Source organism: Balaenoptera acutorostrata, chromosome 8, assembly GCF_949987535.1.
Source record: "Balaenoptera acutorostrata chromosome 8, mBalAcu1.1, whole genome shotgun sequence".
Lineage (NCBI taxonomy): Eukaryota > Metazoa > Chordata > Mammalia > Artiodactyla > Balaenopteridae > Balaenoptera > Balaenoptera acutorostrata.
In genome coordinates, this window is record NC_080071.1 from 99,923,604 (window position 1) to 99,943,523 (window position 19,920).

Below are 19,920 nucleotides of genomic sequence, written 5' to 3' on the forward strand. Positions count from 1 at the left end.
TGTCGTTGCTTTTATTTCTAATGTTAGTAATATGTCAGTTCCCTCTGCCAGTTTTGGGTTTAATTTGCTTTTCTTTTCCTTAAGGTGCAAATGTAGGTTATTGATTTGAGATGTTTCCTTCCTTTTTAACGTATGCATTTACAACTGTAAATTTTCTTCTTACCACTGCTTTTACTGTATCCCATTCGTTCTGGTATTTTGTGTTTTCATTTTCAATAATCTCGGTGTATTTTCTAATTTTGCTTTTAATTTCCCCTTTGACCCACTGGTTTTTAAGAATGTGTTGTTTAATTTCCTCATATTTGTGAATCCAGTTTTTCTTCTGATACTGATTTCTAACCATTGTGATAGAAAAATATTTTTTATAATTGCAACATTTTAAAATTTATTGAGACGTGTTGTGGCCTAACATATGGTCTATCTTGGATAATGTTCCATGTGCACTTTTGAAAAATATGTATTATGCTGTTCTTTGGTGTTCTGTATATGTGTTAGGTCTAATTAGTTTATGATTTTGTTCAAGTCCTCTATTTCATTATTGATCTTCTGTTTGGTTGTTTTACCATATTTAAAGTGGTATATTGAAGTCATATATATATATATATATATATATATATATATATATATTATTATTATTATTATTATTATAGGAATTTCTTTTTCTCCCTTCAAATCTATAATGTTTGCTTCATGTATTTGGGGGCTCTGATGTTTGGTGAATATATGTTAAAATTGTTGTATCTTCTTGGTGAATTGATCCTTTTATCAATCTATATTGTCTTTATCTCTGTAACAGTTTTTGATTTAAGGTCTAATTTGTTTGATTTAGTATAGCCACTTTAGCCCTCTTTTGGTTAGTATTTTCATGGAATATATTTTTCAGTCCTTTCACCTTCAACCTATTTGTGTCTTTATATCTAAAGTGAGTCTCTTGTAGGCATCATACAATTAGATCACCAAGGTTTTTTTAAAAAACCAATTCTGCCATTCGATGCCTTTTGATTGGAAAGTTTAAGCCATTTACATTTAAAGTAATCACTGATAAGAAGGGATTTACTCTGTCATTTTGCTATTTATTTTTTGTATGTCATATAACCTTTTTTATTCCTCATTTCCTCGATTACTGTCTTTTTACTGAAGTTGCTTTTTATTGAAGTATAGTTGATTCACAATATTGTGTTAGTTTCAGGTGTACATCAAAGTGATTCAGTTACATATATATTTCTCAGATTATTTTCCATTATAAGCTATTACAAGATATGAATATAGTTCCCTGTGCTATACAATAAATTCTTGTTGCTTATCTCTTTTATGTATAGTAGTTTTTATCTGTTAATCCCATACTCCTAATTTATCCCTCCCCACTTCCTTTCCACTTTGGTAACCATAAGTTTGTTTTCTTTTTCTTGTTTTTCAATATGTAATATCCTTTATTAAATTGTATAAATTGTCCTACAGCTTGGTATAAGAATAATGGCTGATATTAATTATAAAACTCCTCCTTAAACACAAAAGAACATTACATTTGAATTATCTTTTTCTACCCAGAGTAGTCTTGTCTTGATACAAATAATTCATGTTCATCCTGCAACTTGAAACAAGTTGATAACATGCCACATTTTCTAATCTTGTCAATTTAAAAAAAAAAAGTCATATTCAATATTTACAGATTTAACCTAGTATACAGAATATACAAATGTTATGTGTGATAAAATCCCACAAATTAGATCCAATTTTATAGATTTTCCCTGATTTACCTTAAATTTAAAGTATCTCTACCACATACATTTTAAGTTATTTTTAAATAACAGTTTTATTTTTGCATGTGTATTGTTTCTGGGTAACAAGATGTTAAGTTGTCCTGCTATTGTGATATGACAAGCTACTTAAATTCTCTTCTCTACATTCCATGTACACACTCTAAATAGAGATAAATATGGTGGTGCTGGAAAGAATAATGACACCATTAGAATAATGGGTTGCATTTATTCTTTACTGATTATGGATACTTTCCTTACTAGCCATATGCATTAAAAGAAAATTGTGGGGCTTCCCTGGTGGCGCAGTGGTTGAGAGTCTGCCTGCCAATGCAGGGGACACGGGTTCGAGCCCTGGTCTGGGAAGATCCCACGTGCCGCGGAGCAACTAGGCCCGTGAGCCACAATTGCTGAGCCTGCGCGTCTGGAGCCTGTGCTCCGCAACAAGAGAGACCGCAATAATGAGAGGCCCGTGCACCACGATGAGGAGTGGCCCCCACTTGCCACAACTAGAGAAAGCCCTCGCACAGAAACGAAGACCCAACACAGCCAAAAATAAATAAATAAATAAACCCAAAGTTTAAAAAAATAAAAATAAAAAAAAAAAAAAGAAAATTGTGAACCAGTAAAATAAACTAGACGAACAGAAATACTGCATGATGTCACTTATATGTGGGATCTTACCAAACAAAAGTCTAACTCATAGAAACACAGAATAGAATGGTGGTTGCCATGGTTGGAATGTGGAGGAAATAGGAAGCTCTGCTGGACCCAAAGGGAAGTTCATGAGTGATTTGTGAACCACACTCGTGGTTCTGTTGACCATTCACACTACTTCCCCAGAGTCCAAACAGCACACACTGATTTACTGCTGATTACAATTTATTCTTTCTTTCTGCCCACCCCTCTGCATCTCTTGCCATGTGACCAGCCCACCCAACACTGTCTTGGGTTCGTGGCTGCTTCACAGAGGCACACAGTTCCACTGGTTCCAGTCATAGGGCATGGAGGTATGATGCAGATTGTGCCTAATTTTCTGTATGATTTTGTTGGCTCTGTCTGTGTGGTTATATAGGGGAAAGCCAAGTTTGTCCAGAGCCTGGATGTGGACAAACAACAGATGGGAGACAAGACCGAGGCCCTGGTACTCAGGCAGGGTGGCCCCCATCCACACCTCTCCTGTATGATCCATCAGGGACCAGGACACAGGGGTCCCCTCAGGCTCCAGCAGGCAGAAGTTGGGGAAGGTCCAGATACAGCGCTTGATGAATCTCTGGCTACTCTTACTGCCACCGAAATGCCATAATTTATTCACCAAGGCAGCATAAGTAGGATCCAGGGATGAGAGTTTAAACTTCTCTTGGTCAATGGCTTTGGGTCTGCCATAGCCAAGAGGTAAGTTCTTTGTCTCTGGCAGGGAAGGAAGCAGTTTCCTCACGGTCTCAGGCATCACATACAGAATGCATTGTGTTTGCTTGACCTTAACAAATTTAGTGGTTACAAGATTCTGTATCACCTCATCCAGACTGGACTGTGAACTTTGGATCTGCAAAGTGTTTCCAATTGATGACCTCTGATGTGCTAAGGGATTCTTGACAGTTGTTGAGATCCTTAGAATAGATTTGGTAGGTGTTGGTGTAATGATCAAAGTCATCTGCCATTTCCTACTCCTGAGGGTGGATAACCATAGTATTAAAATCAGACCACTTGTCCACCAGGGCCTTTAGCTTGAAGGGGTTTCCCTGGTCCATATGGACAGTCCCATAAACCTTTAAGGACACAGGGAGGCTCTTCCTCAAGGATTTCCCTAACATCTGCAGCAGTTGTAGGCCTTGTAAGTGGAACATCTTGACAGGTACCTTAATTTTGGTACCCAATTTTGGTTTCCCAACTCTCTGGTCACTGTGTTCAGGGTCTTCTCCTCTTCAGCTCAACACTTCAGGAGCACTGGTTCTTTGGGATGAGCAGGTAGAATCCTACTATATGAAACCTGTCATCTCCCAAATGTCGATTCCTTGCTCCAACTACCAAGCACTAAGGCAGCCAATGCCACTTTGGGAAATTTTGAAGGGCAGATCCTCAGGACAAGTGGTTTTGGCAGCTGCTATGGCTTACCCAAAAATCCCCCAACCAGGGGTGGGTGTGGGGCAGATGGCCACAAGCAGTGAGGCCCCTGTCTGGCTCGCCAAAATTTGTTACCAAGTCCAAGCTTGTACTGCTTACAGCACGATAGGCCAATAAATCGAAAGGTGAGTTGTTGGGACAAGGAATAGCAGCTATTCAGAAAGCCAGCAGACCAAAAAGATGGTGGACTTGTGTCCCAAAGAACCATCTTCTGTAAGTTTGTTTTCTATGTCTGTGAGTCTGTTTCTGTTTTGTATATAGATTCATTTATATTATTTTTTAGAGTACACGTATAAGTGATATAATATTTTTCTTTGTCTGACTTACTTCAGTTATTATGATATGCTCTAGGTCCATCCATATCATTGCAAATGGCAATATTTCATTCTTTCTTATGGCTGAGCAATATTCCATTGTATATATACGCTACTTTTTCTTAAACCAATCATTTGTTGATGGCACTTGGGTTGATTCCATGTCTTGGTTATTGTAAATAGTGTTGCTATGAACCTATGGGTGCGTGTATATTTTTGGACTAGAGTTTTCATCTTTTCAGGATATATGCCCAGGAGTGGGATTTCTGGATTATATGGTAGTTCTATTTTTAATTTTTAAAGGAACCTCTATACTGTTTTCCATAGTGGCTGCACCAATTTACATTCCCATCAACAGTGTAGGAGGGTTCTTTTTCTCCACACCCTCTCTAGCATTTATTATTTGTAGACTATTTGATAATAGGCATTCTGACTAGTGTGAAATGATACCTCATTTTGGTTTTTATTTGCATTTCTCTAATAAATAGCAATATTGAGCATATTTTCATGTACCTCTTGGCCATCTGTATGTCTTCTTTGGAGAAATGTCTATTTAGGTCTTCTGCCCATTTTTTGATTGGGTTGTTTTTTTTTTTTTATATTGAACTCCATGAGCTGTTTGGATATTTTGGATATTAACCCCTCATTGGTTGCATCATTTGCCAATATTTTTCTCCCATTCCATAAGTTGTCTTTTTGTTTTATTCATAGTTTTCTTTACTATGCAAAAGCTTTCTAGTTTGGTTAGGTCCCAGTTGTTTATTTTTGCTTTTATTTCTTTTGCCTTAGGAGACTGATCTAAGAAAATATTGCTACAATTTATGTCTGAGACAAAAGAGGGGAGGGATATGGGGATATATGTGTATGTATAGCAGATTCACTTTGTTATACAGCAGCAACTAACACAACAATGTAAAGCAATTATACTCCAATAAAGATGTTTAAAAAAAACTTATGTCTGAGAATGTTTTGCCTATGTTCTCTTCTAGGAGTTTTATGGTGTCATGTTTCATATTTAGGTCTTTAAATCATTTTGAGTTTATTTTTGTACATAGTGTGAGGAAATGATCTAATTTCATTGATTTACATGTAGCTGTCCACCTTTCCCAACAGCACTTGCTGAAGTGACTGTCTTTTCTTTGTTGTATATTCTTGCCTCCTTTGTCATAGATTCTTTGATGGTAGGTGTGTGGGTTTACTTCTGGTTTACTTCTCTATTCTATTCCATTGATCTGAATGTCTGTTTTTGTGCCAGTACCATGCTGTTTTGACTACTGTAGCTTTGTAGTATTGCCTGAAGTCTTGGGAGGGTTATGCCTTCAGCTTTGTTCTTATTCCTCACAATGGCTTTGGCAATTCTAGGTATTTTGTAGTTCCATATAAATTTTAGGATTATTTGTTCTAGTTCTGTGAAAACAATGTCATGGGTAATTTGATAGGGATCACATTAACTCTGTAGATTGCTTTGGGTAGTATGGCCATTTTAACAATATTAATTCTTCCAATCCAAGAGCATGGGATATCTTTCCATTTCTTTGAATCATTTTCAATTTCCTTTATCAATGTTTTATAGTTTTTAGCATATGGGTATTTCACCTCCTTGGTTAAGTTTATTTTGAGGTATTTTTTTGACATGATATTAAATGGAATTTTTTGTTTTAAATTTTCTCTTTCTGATATTTCATTGTTAGAGTAAAGTAATGCAAGAGATTTCTGTATATTAATCTTGTATCTTGTTATCTGGCTGAATTCATCTATTAGTCCTAATTGTTTTTGTGTGGAGTCTTTAGGGTTCTCTATGTAGAGTGTCTTGTCATCTGCAAATAGTGACAGTTTTACCTCTTCCCTTACAATTTGGGTACATTTCCTGTCTTTTTTTTCTCTGATTGCTGTGGCTAGGACTTCCAGTACTATGTTGAATAGAAGTGTTGGGAGTGGGCATCCTTGTCTTTTTCCTGAATTTAGTGGAATGACTTTCACCTTTTCACTGTTGAGTATTATTTTGGCTGTGGGTTTGTCATAAATGGCTTTTTCATGTTGAGATATGTTCCCACTTTATTCATTTTCATGAGAGTTTTTAACATGAGTGGATGTTGTTTGCTTTATCTGCATCTATTGAGATAATTATATGGGTTTTGCCTTTTCTTTTGTTAATATGGTGTATCACATTGATTGATTTGCATATGTTGAACCATCCTTGTGACCCTGGAATGAATCCAACTTGCTCATAGTGTATGATCTTTTTTATGTATTGTTGCATTCAGTTTGCTAATTTTTTTGGGGATTTTTGCATCTATATTCATCAAAGATATTGGCCTGTAGTTTTCTTTTTTGGTAGTGTCTTTGTTTGGCTTTGGTATCAGGGTGCTTTTGGCTTTGTAGAATGACTTTGGGAGTGTTCCCTCTGCTTCAATCTTTTGGAAGAGTTTGAGAAGGACTGGTATAAGTTCTTCTTTGTATGCTTGGCACAATTCCCCAGTGAAGCCATCTGGTCCTGAACTTTTGTTTGTAGGGAGTTTTATTTTTTTTTAAGTGATTCTATTTCACTTCTAGTGATCACTCTATTCAAATTATGTTTCTTATTGACTCAGTTTTGGCAGGCTATATGTTTTTAGAAACTTGTCCATTTCTTCTAGGTTGTCCAATTTGTTGGCATATAATTGTTATTTCTCCTCTGTCACTTCTTATTTTGTTTATTTGGGTCCTCTCTCTTTTCCTCTTGGTGAGCCTGGACAGAGGTCTGTTGACTTTGTTTATCCTTTCAAAGAACCAGCTCTTGATTTTATTGATTTTTATATTGTTTTTTTAATCTCTATTTTATTTATTTTCTTTCCAATATTTATTATTTCCTTCCTTCTGCTGACTTCAGGCTTTGTTTGTTCTTCTTTTTTTTTAAAGGATTTTCTTATTTATTTATTTATTTATTTATTTATTTTTGGCTGTGTTGGGTCTTCGGTTCGTGCGAGGGCTTTCTCCAGTTGCGGCAAGCGGGGGCCACTCTTCATCGCGGTGCGGGGACCGCTCTTCATCGCGGTGCGCGGGCCTTTCTCCATTGCGGCCCCTCCCGTTGCAGGGCACAGGCTCCAGACGCGCAGGCTCAGCAATTGTGGCTCACGGGCCCAGCTGCTCCGTGGCATGTGGGATCTTCCCAGACCAGGGCTCGAACCCGTGTCCCCCGCATTAGCAGGCAGATTCTCAACCACTGCGCCACCAGGGAAGCCCCCTGTTTGTTCTTCTTTTTCTAATTCTTTTAGGCATTGGGTTACGTTATTTATTTGAGTTTTTCTTGTTTATTAAGGAAGGCCTGTATTGCTATGAACTTCCTCTAAGGACTGGTTTTGCTGCATCCCATAGATTTTGTAAGGTTGTGTTTTCATTGTCATTTGTTTAGAGGTATTTTCTGATTTCCTCTTTGATTTCATCACTGACCCATTGATTTTTTAGTAGCTGTTGTTTAGTCCCCATGTGATCATTTTTTGCCCATTTTTCTTTCTAGTTTCATATCATTGTGGTCAGAAAAGATGCTTGAAATAATTTCTATACTCTTAAATTTGTTGAGGCTTGTTTTGTGGTCTATCCTAGAGAATGTTCCATGTGCATTTGAAAAGAATGTCTATCCTGGATTTTTTGGATGTAGTGTCATGAAGATATCAAGTGCAGCTGGTCTATTTTGTCACTTAGGATCTCTGTTGCCCTATTGATTTTCTGTCTGGAAGATCTGTCCATTGATGTCAGGGGAGTGTTAAAGACTCCTACTATTTTTGTATTCCTGTTAATTTCTCCCTCTATGTCTGTTAATATTTGTTTTACGTACTTAGGTTCTTCTGTATTGGGTGCATATATGTTAATGAGTGTAATGTTCTCTTCTTGTGTTGATCCATCTATCGTTATATAGTGGCCTTCTTTGTCTTTCTTTATGGCCTTTTTTTTAAAGTTTGTCTGATATGAGTATTGCTACCCCTGCTTTCTTGTCATTTCCATTTGCATGAAACATCTTTTTCCATCCCCTCACCTTCAATTTATGAGTGTCTTTTGCCCAGAAGTGAGTCTCTTGTAGGCAACATATTGTAGGTTCTTGTTTTTTTCTTCAATCTGCCACTCTATGTCTTTTGATTGGAGCATTTATTCCATTGATATTTAAGGCAATTATTAAGTATGTATTTATTGCCTTTTTAAACCTTGTTTTCTGGTTGATTTTGTAGTTCTTTGTTCACTTCTTTTTGTTTTTCCTTATGTGGTTTGATAGTTTTTCCATTGCAGTGTGCTTGGGTTCCTTTCTTTTTGTGTGTGAATCTATTGTATGTTTTTTATTTGTGGATGGAGTTCAAGTATGTTGAGCCATCACTATATCTGCTTGCTTTAAACTGATAGCCATTCAAGTTCAAACACATTCTGAAAGATCTACAGTTTTATACTCCCCTCCCCACATTTTGTGATTTTGATGCCCTGTTTTACATCTTCATGCTTACCCTTTTACTGTTCATTGTACTTATAATCATTTTTATAATTTTTCTGATTTTTTAAAATCTATGTACTGGCTTATTTGAGTGATCTTCCATCCTTTTATATAGTTGCCCTTCCTACTGTGATTTTCTCTTTCCTACAGATTCTTTCTTCTTTTTTATTTAGAGAAGACCTTTCAACATTTCTTTTAGGTTAAGTTTAGTGTTTCCGTATTCTTTCAGTTTTTGCTTGTTTGAGAAATTCTGGATAAGATATCCTAGGTTGCAGGTTTTTCCCTTTCAGGACTTAGAATATATCATGCCACTCCCTTCTGGCCTGCAAAGTTTCTGTAGAGAAATCAGCTGATAGCCTCATGGGGGTTCGATTGTAACTGACTCTTTTTCTCTTGCTACCTTTAGAATCTTATCTTTAACTTTGGACATTTTAATTATGATATATCTTGGTGTGGGTCTGTTTGCATTCATCTTGTTTGGAGCCCTCTGTGTTTCCTGTATCTGGATATCTGTTTTCTTCTTTAGGTTTGGGAGATTTTCAGCCATAGATTCTTCAAATACATTTTCAATCCTCTGCTCTCTCTCTCCCTCCCTCCCTCTCTCTCTCTCTCTCTCTGTCTTTTCTTGAACCTCTATTATGAGTAGGTTGGTACACTTTATATTATTCCATAGATCTTGCATGTTGCTTTCATTTTTTTTTTCTTTTGTCTTTCTGTCCACTGTTCTGATTGGTTGATTTCCATTATTCTATCTGCCATTCACTTATTCATCTTCTGCATTATTTAGTCTGCTATTCATTGTTTCTAGGTTGGTTTTATCTCAGCAATTGAGTTGTCTAATTTTGATTGGTTTCTCTTTATAGTTTCTAGTTCCTTGTTACAGTGATCTGCATTTCTATCAATAACCTTTCTTAATTCTTTTAACATTTTGATGACATCCTTTTTGAATCTAGTAGACCGGTGAGGTCTTTTCATTATTTTTTTCAGGGTTTTTCTCTTATTCTTTTAATTGGGAGTAGTTCCTCTGCTTTTTTTATTTTACTTAACTTTCTCTGTCGCTATGCATTTAGTCTACCTTGTGTAGACTGTGCAAGTCCAATATTTTTGGTGCAAAGGTTGTTTTTGTTTGTTATGGATGCTAGTCACAACTTTCCTCAGAGTGTGCTGGCCATTATCCCTTTGATTGGGGGTGTGATTGGTGTTGTGACTGTAGACTGCACTGGATGTTGGGTGGGGCCTCCTCTTTGCTTCATGACTGTCACAGCCCTGTTGGGGGTAGGGGCTGTTCCCCAGTTGCTGGAGTAGAAGCCCTGAGGGTCAGGTTCAGTAAGGCTCCATTGCCCTTAAGCATGTACTTTGTCCTTAACAAGGTTAGCACTGAAGCAAGTGAGGCCCATGTGGTCACAGCACACCTATGCGCTGCTGGTACAGGCATCCGTGGTTCTGCAGAGAAGCAGCCCAAGGTCATGTCCCTTTCTTCACTGTGTTCATCCTAGACCTAGTGGTAGGCTGCTGTTGGTGGCCAGGGCATTGTGGCTGCAGGAATTGACGTGGTTGTGCTGCTTGGAACCTGGCTGCCTCTGTGGGAGAGCTCTCATAGGACCTGTCTGCCTCAGATCTGACTCCAAGCTGCAGTGTGGGGTGAACAGAACTGGAGCTCTCTTCCAGTAAAGGAACCACTGTGTACTCCTCCCCAGGGGCTATCTGCCAGAGATGTGAGATTCTGTGAAGCCACCTGCCACCTGGTATTGGTGCCAACAAATTTTGCTGCTGCTAGTTCTGCCCCTGGACCTTCCCCCAACATGATAATGGGCTCCAGTGTCATCCCTACACAGACATGCATGCCCTCACAAAGTCTGCAACTACTGAAGCCAGGACCGCCCCCCCCGCCCCCATGCACACACTTGATAATGGGCTCCAGTTGTGGACCTGGGCCAAGATGAGCCCATGCTGACAATGGGCTCTGAGGTTCCACCCAGACCACACCCCAGGCCCTAGGGCTGTCTCTGCACAGCTAGACTGAGTCCACTCCCAGGGCCCATCTGCCTGAGTTTCAGCACCTAGCCACTGTGCATATTAGCAGCCCTGCCTGGCTCACGTTTCAGGCTGGGAAGCACAGTGGGGTGGCAGCCATCAGCACTGGTCTCTCTCTGCCCTGATTGCTAGTAAACCAGCATGCAGGCATTTCTCGTGAGAAGAGTCCAGGCTCCTCCAGCCCTCTATCTGTCCCAGTGCACCTCCCAGCCTGCAGGGGGCTTCACAGGGCAAGAGCCTGCCCCAGACCCTCCCTCCTCCATAGGTTCTTCCCAGGGACACAGGTCCCATCCTGATGCCTTTTTTTTTTTTTTTTTTTTTTGTCCTACCCAGTCACATGAGGATCTTTCTTGCAGCTTTGGTTATATAAGAGATCCTCTGCCAGTTTCCAGTTGGTTTTCTGTGAGAACTGTTCCACAAGTAGATGTATTTTTGATGTGGGGAGAGGTGAGTTCCACATCCTCCTTCTCCACCATCTTGATCCAATCTTTTTTGCTTTTTTATAGTGACACATTTTTATTCCCTTATTTCTGATTATGGCTATTCTATGGACATTTTCTGTATGGTAAAATGGAGATTACATATAATATCCTTGTTATTATAAACTAATTTGAATTGACTCCAATAGTGCTTCATCTACCCTCTTTATGTTTTGATGTCAAAAATTACATACTTATAGGGACTTCCCTGGTAGTGCAGTGGTTAAGAATCCACCTGCCAATGCAGGGGACACAGGTTCGATCCCTGGTCTAGGATGATCCCACATGCTGTGGAGCAACTAAGCTCGTGTGCCACAACTGCTGAGCCTGCACTCGAGAGCCCACAAGCCACAACTACTGAGCCCATGTGCTGCAACTACTGAAGCCCGCATGCCCAGAGCCTGTGCTCTGCAACAAGAGAAGCTACCACAATGAGAAGGCCATGCACCACAACAAAGAGTAGCCCTCACTCGCCACAACTAGAGAAAACCTGTGCGCAGCAACAAAGACCCGATGCAGCCAAAAATAAATAATAAATAAATAAATAAATTTATTTTTAAAATTACATACTTACAGATTGTGTGCCCAGTAACAGAGATTTATAATTATTTTTTATGCTTTTTCTCTTAAATCCTATGTAAAATTAATATTCATGTTACAAAGCAGGATTGCAATAACACTGGCTATTACATTTGCCCATTTACACTTGCTGTGTATTTGACTAAGTATGACTTGGAGTTAGTATCTAGTGTCCTCTCATTGTAACCTGAAGCCCTCCCTTTATCATTTCTTAGAGTAGGTCTAGCAATACTGAAGCCCCTCAACTTTTGTTTATACAAAAATGCCTTAATTTCTCCCTTATTTTTGAAGGACAATTTTGCCATATATAGAATTATAGGGTTTTAGTATTTTTCTTTCAGCACCTTAAATATATCATTTCACTGCCTCTGGTCCAAGGGCTCTGACTACAAGCGGCTGATGATCTTACAGGGAATCTCTGTACATGATAAAGCACTTCTCCCTTACTGCTTTTAATATTCTCTCTTTGGCTTTGAACAGTTTGATTACAGTGCATGTTGGTATGGGTCTCTTTGAGTTTATTTTACTTGGAGTTCACTGAGCTTTTAAGATTTATAGACTCAAGTTTTAGCCATTATTTCTTCAAATAAATTTTTCTGCTCCTTTCTCACTATACTCTTTTTATGGGACTCTGAAAATGTGTACGTGGGCCACCTGATGGTGTCTCACAAATTCCTTAGGCTTTGTTCACTTTTCTTCATTCTTTTTCCTCTGTGTTCTTAAGACTCAATAATTTCAAATAACCTATCTTCATGTTCACTGATTCTTTCTTCTGCCTATTCAACTCTGATGTTGAACTTTTCTAGTGAATTTTCATTTCAATTGTACTTTTCAGCTCTAGAATTTTTTTGGTTCCTTTTTGCAATTTCTATCTCTTTATTGACATTCTCATTTTGTTTATATACTATTTTCTTTGTTTCTTTTAGTTCTTTGTCTATGTTTTCCCTTATCTCTTATAGATATTTAAAGCCGTCGTTTTAAAGTCTTTATCTACTAAGATTGATGTCTGGGCTTTCTCGGGGCTGATTTCTTTCAATTTGTTTTATTCCTTTGAATGAGCCACGTTTTCCAGTTTCTATGTATATCTTCTGATTTTTGCCAAAATTGAGCATTTGGTTATTATTATGTAGTAACTCTGGAAATCAGATTTCTGCCTTTCCCCATGGTTTGCTGTTATTGCAGTTGTTGTTTTTATTGAAGGTCATAGTAGTCTATTTGTTTTGAGACTCTTCCAAACTACTTTTAAACGCTATGTGTGCTTGTGTGTGCCCACTGAAGTCTCTGTTCTTTTAGCTCATGTTCATTTACTGTTTTGAAATATATTTCCTTGAATGCCAAGAGCTGAGATAGACAAACAAACAAAACCATCAAAAATAAAAACAAAAAAGAAAGAACAACCACCCCTGTAGTCTTTACAGACTGGCTCTTTGCTGGTGCAGTCCTTCACCAATTAGCTAGACTTGTTCTGAGCCTAGGGATTAGATCCAGGTAAATGTTTAAGGTCTTCTCAGGTCTTTTCTGGGCATGCATCTTGCCTGGGCATGCATGGCTTTCTCAGTTCCCCCTCTATCTGCAGTTGCTTTTGCATTTCCTCATTTCCCAAAGCACCTCACCCCAGCTTCTCCTCCCGGCCTTAGACAGTCTACTGTATGTCTCCACCCAAATCTCTTGCTCTAGGCATCTTTGAATTTTTAGTCCACTTGTCGTATTTAATAGCAGTGCCTGCCATTTTTCCCACCTGCATTCTGAGTTATGCAAGACAGCGATGAACAAGTAAATCTTTCAGGTATCCTCCAGGCAGGTTATAACAGACAATAATTTGCAAATAAGATCTGTTCTGCTCCCTCCAGTTCAAGTGGAGGAATTGGGAACTGGGCTGCAGCTGCTCAAGACCAAGAGTACCACTAAAGTAGATTGGGAATGGGGTAAGGGTAAGTAAAAACACCACAAAACTTTCCTACAATTTTGAAGATGGGTTTTTCTTGATTGGGAATTTGCTTGATTGCTGCAAACTCTTGATTGCTTTTCAAAGCATATACAAAGTTGGTTCAGACAGCTTCTGGTTGCTTTTTTTTTAATATATAACTTTGTCGGGGAGCAAGAGCTTGGAGCTTTCTAGTCTGGTATCCCTCATCTGAAATGTGACTTGAAAATCATAAAATGCTCTGATTTTCATTGTCACTAATTCTCTGTTTATTCTGTTTCCTTCTTGGGCTCTGTTTTGCCTCTACATCTTATAAATGTCTTTTGGGGATCCTCCATCAGCCCTCTTCTATTCTTACTCTGCACACAAAGCCTAGATTATCTCATTCACATAGCTTTACCTACATATTGATGGTTCCCAAAGCAGTCTCCAGCTCAAATTTCACTCTTTTACATCTGTCAGCCTACTGGATACTTTTACTAAGATATTCCATGGACAAGTCAATTTCAATCTCATTTATATCCCTCCCAACTCCCAAATCTACTTCTGGACAGCCTTATAACTCATCTTGTCTCCAGTCTTGCCCCACTCTAATTGCATCCCCATGTGGAACCCAGAGGTTCTTTCCTTGTTGTCTTTAGGACCCAAATGCCTTAGCATGACAATCAAGGCTGTTTTGATCTGACTTAATTCTCTCTTAGCACTCTTCTCCTTCCCTGTAACTCCCATTATTTAGCTTTACCAAACTACATATTCTTCCAACCTTTATCATAATGTATTGCCTCTGTCTGAAATGTCTACTTTTTCTCTGGCTAAGAGTTAGTTCAGTTGTTCATATTGGGAAGCCTTTCCTGATGTGCTCTTATCCCACTGGTGTATCATCATTGTTTATTTACTTTGCAGGCTTACCTACCACTCTGTAGTCTCCTTGATTGGAAGAGCCCTTTCACTTGACACTGCCTGGCAAGAAATAGGAGCAATAAGTGAATGCCTACTGAGTGGATGAAGGATACATGTAATACTTGTGAATTAAAATACCAACCCTTATAGAGCATTTTCTGTGTGGCTGACTGTGTGCTTGGTGCTTTACATCTATTATCTATTTTTTTAAGAGATAAGTATTATTAGCTTCCCTTTACAGATGTGGAAACTAAGTCTAAAAGAGTTAAAGTAACTCACCTGAGGTCTGTTGCCCAGCAACAAGGGGTGAAGGAGGGACTTGGACCCAACTCAGAATGATCATTCCCAAAGCCTGTGTCCTTTCAGTGTCAGCATTCTTTCTATCAAAGCAAAATTTCAGTGGTTCTTATGTATATATGCATTTTATCAGTTGTTTTTAGGTATGTTTGAATATATCACTTGTGTGTGTTGGAGCAGGGAATTAGTATGTATTTGGTAGAATAAAATAAATCAGAGTCTAAGTACAGTGATTCCTAATTTAGGGGCATTTAGTGCCAAAGTAGGATTATGAGGCTGCACTCATTGGTGAGGGTATAGTGCAAAAATGTGCAGGCTGTAACTTGCACAAAAGTAGTGACCTCAGGCTTCCACAGACCTGTATAGAAGTGGCACTTCCTGGGGAGGATTCGGGGGTGCGGGGGGGGGGGAGGGCGGACATTCTTGGATGGGACCCAGCTCGAATATGTACTTAGATCAGAAAACTATTAGGTGGAAAGTGGACATGGAATGTGCTTTTAATTTCATTTCCCCAGTGTGTCAGGTTTCTATATGTTTATAGATCCCAGGCAGGCATTGACCTACTTAATTATGCTGCCTTCTCAGAGGGGCCTTCCCTGAATACCTTGCATAAAATAGTAGCCAGCTCTCTCCACCCTACCCCATCCCACCCAACTAAACCTTGGAATTCCTCATCTTCTTTGCCTTTTTTTGTCTTCTCCATAGCACTCACCACAACCTGAGATGTATTTATTTGTATATTGCTTACCTCTCCCATTAGAATATCAATTCTATAAGGTTGGGGATTTTGATTATTTTTTTTTACCTCAATATCCCCAGGTCCTGAAACAGTGCCAGGCACTAAATCTTTGTGAAAGGGATACTTTGGTTTTGGTTGAGCCTTGTCTGAGTATTAACCATGCGCTGGGTGCTATGAAGACCTTGAGAGGAAGCTATGACATTCTTGCTCTAAGGAAATTAACTGAAGAATTGGAACTGGTCAGAAACTTAGATTTAATTTTACCATCCTCATAAGATGATATAGGGGGTGTCAAAAATTTCCTTTTAGGAGTGAGATTATAAATATTTTAGACCTTGTGGGCAACAATAGGTCTCTGTCACATATTCATCCTTTTTCAAAAATAACCTTTAAAATATATTTTTAAAAAATCCTTATATTCAGACTGAACAAAAACAGATCATGTGCTGGATTTGGCCCAAGGCCATAGTTTGCTGACCCCTGAGATAGTAAATTAGCCTGTTACTGTTTCATGGAGGCTGGAAGAAGACATGAGACTCCTGGGTCAGAGACACGGGGCTTTATTACTCATGGCTCAGCAAGCAGCAACAGCATCGTGTCTGTTCCAGTTGTTTTTGCCCCCCGCTCAAGTCCTGTGAGGTCAATGCAGAGGACCCAAGTGGATGTTATGTAAGCAGTGGATTTGTGTCACAGCTGAGGGACACTGAGCTTGGACAATCACTTCCTTTATAGCAAGCCTGCTTTTTGTCCTGGAAGAAGATATGATTTCATCCCTCAAGGTTGCTCACTGAAAACACAACCCTGAGAAATGAATAGAGATGGAGTTGCATTCTTGGCTTACCAAGATGTGTAGGGATACTCAGGGCCCATGGTGGATTGCTTCTCTCAATAGTATTTTCATTCCTTTGTATGTTCAGTTGGATTGAATAGAATTTAGTACATGCCAGGAAATATAAATGGGGCTAATGATACAAAAAGAAAGAAAACATGGTCCCCATTCTCAGGAAGCTCACAGGCTGTTAATAACTGTAATATATGAGGTGTTCACAATGGAAATGTAAACGTTGCTCTGGAAGTACAAATAGGTGCATGGTAACCTTTTGGGCATTGGGGAACACAGAAGAGAGGACGTAGCTTTTGAATTGGTCATGAGAAGATGCCAGAATGAGGCAGTGTAGGAGTTTTTCCGATAGAGCATCCAGCTCGGTCAAAGGCACAGAGGTGTGTTGAGCAATGCTGACTAGATGGGTGTAACTGAAGTATAGTATGTATGGGAGAGGTTGATGGGGAGTGAGGTAGGGAGAGAAGGAACAAGGGAGGAAACTAGCATTCCCCAAGAGTCTGTCACTTAGATACATTAACTCATCTACTCCTCATAGCCTGTCAGATAAGTTATTGAGCCCATACTGTGTGCAGAGCTTTTGGGGCTTTAAATACACTAGCTCATTTATCCCTCTTAACTCCCTGTGCAACCTTTTGGCAGATGAGAAACCTGAGACCTAACTAACTTGCTCAAGGTCACAGCTGGTGGCACATCTGGAATTTGAATCTGGGTTGGCCTGGTCCCACAGCCTGTGCTCTTTAGCACAACCTTCGTTTCCCTCAGAAACCTTGGAAGATTACTTCAAGCAACAGTGAAACATTGTGGAACTAGGATTTGCACCCGTGTTCACCTGCCTGCAAAACTATTCCTGCTTTCCCAGATTTATTTCAACATTACTGAAGGAGCTGACTCACAATAGAAGGCAGTACCTTGAATTGTAAATATGAAAGATGACCAGAAACAGTGGCAGGCATGTAAAGGAAATCCCCTAACCCTCTCTTCCATCTGTGTTAGCTGTCCTCAGCTCCTTCCAAGAAAATGTGGATATTTTTCAAATAGTGAGGAGGCGACACAACATAGCAGTCAAGAACACAGGCTTTATAATATGAGCAGTTTGGTTTGAATCCTAGCTTCACTAAATAGCAGTGCAGAATTTGGCAAATTGCTTACTTTCTCCAACTCTCGTTTTCCTCCTTTGAGAAATGAGTTGTGAAGATTAAATAAGATATTATTTGTAAAACACGAAACACAGTGCTTGACACAATGGACTGCATAGGAGGATATTGAAATTGCCAAGAATTAGGACAAGATTAGCATTGGGGAGAGTTGGCAGTGAGTCAGAAACCAAAATCTTGAAGGAGTGAGGGGGTGTAACCCACGGGTCAATGTATGGCTACAATAAGCATGGTCATGGGTAGCACAGTCAAAATAGATGATATTCAAGGCTAAATCACTTAAGACATTGGGCTTCTGCCTTTGCTGGTGGGAGTTCATAAAACAAAGAGACTACAGTTGTGTACAAACTGTCTTTGGAGGCATCCTCTTCTTGCCCAAGGCTTTTGATATTTTGAATGTTACAGAGATTCTGAGGAGGGAGAGGAAAATGTGGCCACAATCTCTCAACTTGGAGGTGGCCCTTGGGTGTAGGCGAATTGAAGATAAAGACAGATGGTGATGCAGAGTGCAGATGCCAAGGGCTCCACAGGCTCAGTGTGCTTGATGGGGAAAGTCCAGTTGGGGCACGTGTGCCGGAGGAGAGCCACCGAGGCCCCAAGGGGATGGTTTGAGTCCAAGGCTGAGTGGGCTGAGATAAGAAAGTCCCCACTTCTCTGGTCTGTCTGGGTGGCTGGTACACAGGCAGAATTCACAAGAGTCAAGAGCAGCTGGGGTGCGGGGGTCAAAACTGCCAGTATGAGCTGGATATAGAGAATGGCCAGTGTGAAGGAGAGTTCACTGCCCAAGACAGAGAGGAGATCATTCGAGACGAAACAGGCAGAAGTGACTAGTGGCTGGGCCAGGCGTCGGGAAGAGAGAGTCCTGTCCTGATCCTCTGTCCTGCTTCCTTCCCTCGGGCCTGAAGTCCAAAACGCTGGCCCTGCTCCCTAACGCTCCCGACTCTAAAGCAAAATGCCAGAAACTAGTGCAGTCAAGGCCATGGTGACTTCCCAAAGTTGCTCTGGGGTAGCACCGGGAGAGCAATTGCCCTGATTTCTCAACCACACCTTGTGAAACAGTTCCTCCTCCATCCTTGTTACTGGCCAGGTCCCCTGGGGTGGGGGTCTTCCATGGGGACCGACATCCTGTCTAGGATTTTTTGCTTTTCTTCATTTTTGCTTTGTTTTTATTTCAATTTCTTTGGGGCTTGCTTTGAAAGACTTGGGCTTCCCCTTTCAGCCCAAGGTTTCATTAGCCCACTGCCCCTCACCCAGAGCTCCTGGTGAAGCTCCTCTTATTCCCCCTCCATCTCTGTGTTGCAGGATCACTGAGAAATTGAGATCTTTCAGGAGCAAGCTGCTAGAACCTTTGTGCTCACCACTCAATTAGAATTGCCTATTGCATATCTGTCTTCCCTATAAGATTTGAGTAAGATTTCAGAATTGAATTGATTGAATGAGATTTCAGAAATCTTATTCGTCTTTGTATTATCAATGCCTAGAGCATAAAAGGCAGTCAGTAAGTATTTGCTGAACTGAAATGAGGTAGAAACTATGTCATCCTCTCATACAGGGTTTAAGGAGAGGCATATGGGACCTGTGGGAGCTCCCTGTGTTTTCTAAGGAGGCTTCTCCTTTCCTGCTGATACTGAGCACATTCAGGGCAGCGGGCGCTACCTGAATGATGAAGGTGCCCTGATGTCTTCAGGGACACCTGAGCTCCCTCTCCATTTCTCTGGAGTGCTGGACTAGTGTGGTAGGCAGTCATTATGCCATCAAACAAAATTTTTTTCAGGAAAAAAAGTGTAACTCAAGGCTATATGGATTTCTCAAGTGCCTCTCTTCTGCCTCTCCACACTGAAAATACTGTATTCTCTTATTTACAGCACTTTTCTAAATTTCCTGCATGGGTGTTGACTCAGTTGTTCAAACCTGGGGAAACCAGAGTCAACTGCAGAACCCCCTGGCCCTGACCCGGTCACAGAGCTGGTGGCAGGGCCCACCTGTGTCCGTGGAGGCGGGGATCAGGGCAGGGAGAGGCTGTGTGGAATGACTGCAGGTATTTGGGGCTCCCTCTCTGATGGTCTAACAGCAGCGGGCAGGGTTGTTTTCCAAGAGGTCTTAGGAAATCAATCTCCTAGCCATCTGCAGGCAGAGGCTTGGTTCTGTCATGAACTGTGTGGCCTCGGGTGAATTGCTTAGCCTTCTGAGCCTAAGTCTCCTCATCTGTGAATATGGAATAATAGTGTATATTTCTGGGGTACTTCTGAGAATTAAATGAACTAATTCATGTAAAGTCCGTAGAATAACGGAGAGCTCACAGTAAGTGCTCAACAAATG

General features: G+C 40.0%; 1 protein-coding gene and 1 pseudogene across 4 annotated transcripts in view; one reads left to right on the plus strand and one right to left on the minus strand.

Moving 5' to 3' along the window:
* Positions 1 to 19,920, plus strand: part of ARHGEF4 (Rho guanine nucleotide exchange factor 4) — a 268,556-nt gene that overhangs the window by 44,174 nt on the left and 204,462 nt on the right. The window lies entirely within an intron of this gene.
* On the minus strand, positions 2,722 to 3,604 carry LOC103000936 (glycine N-phenylacetyltransferase-like; annotated as a pseudogene).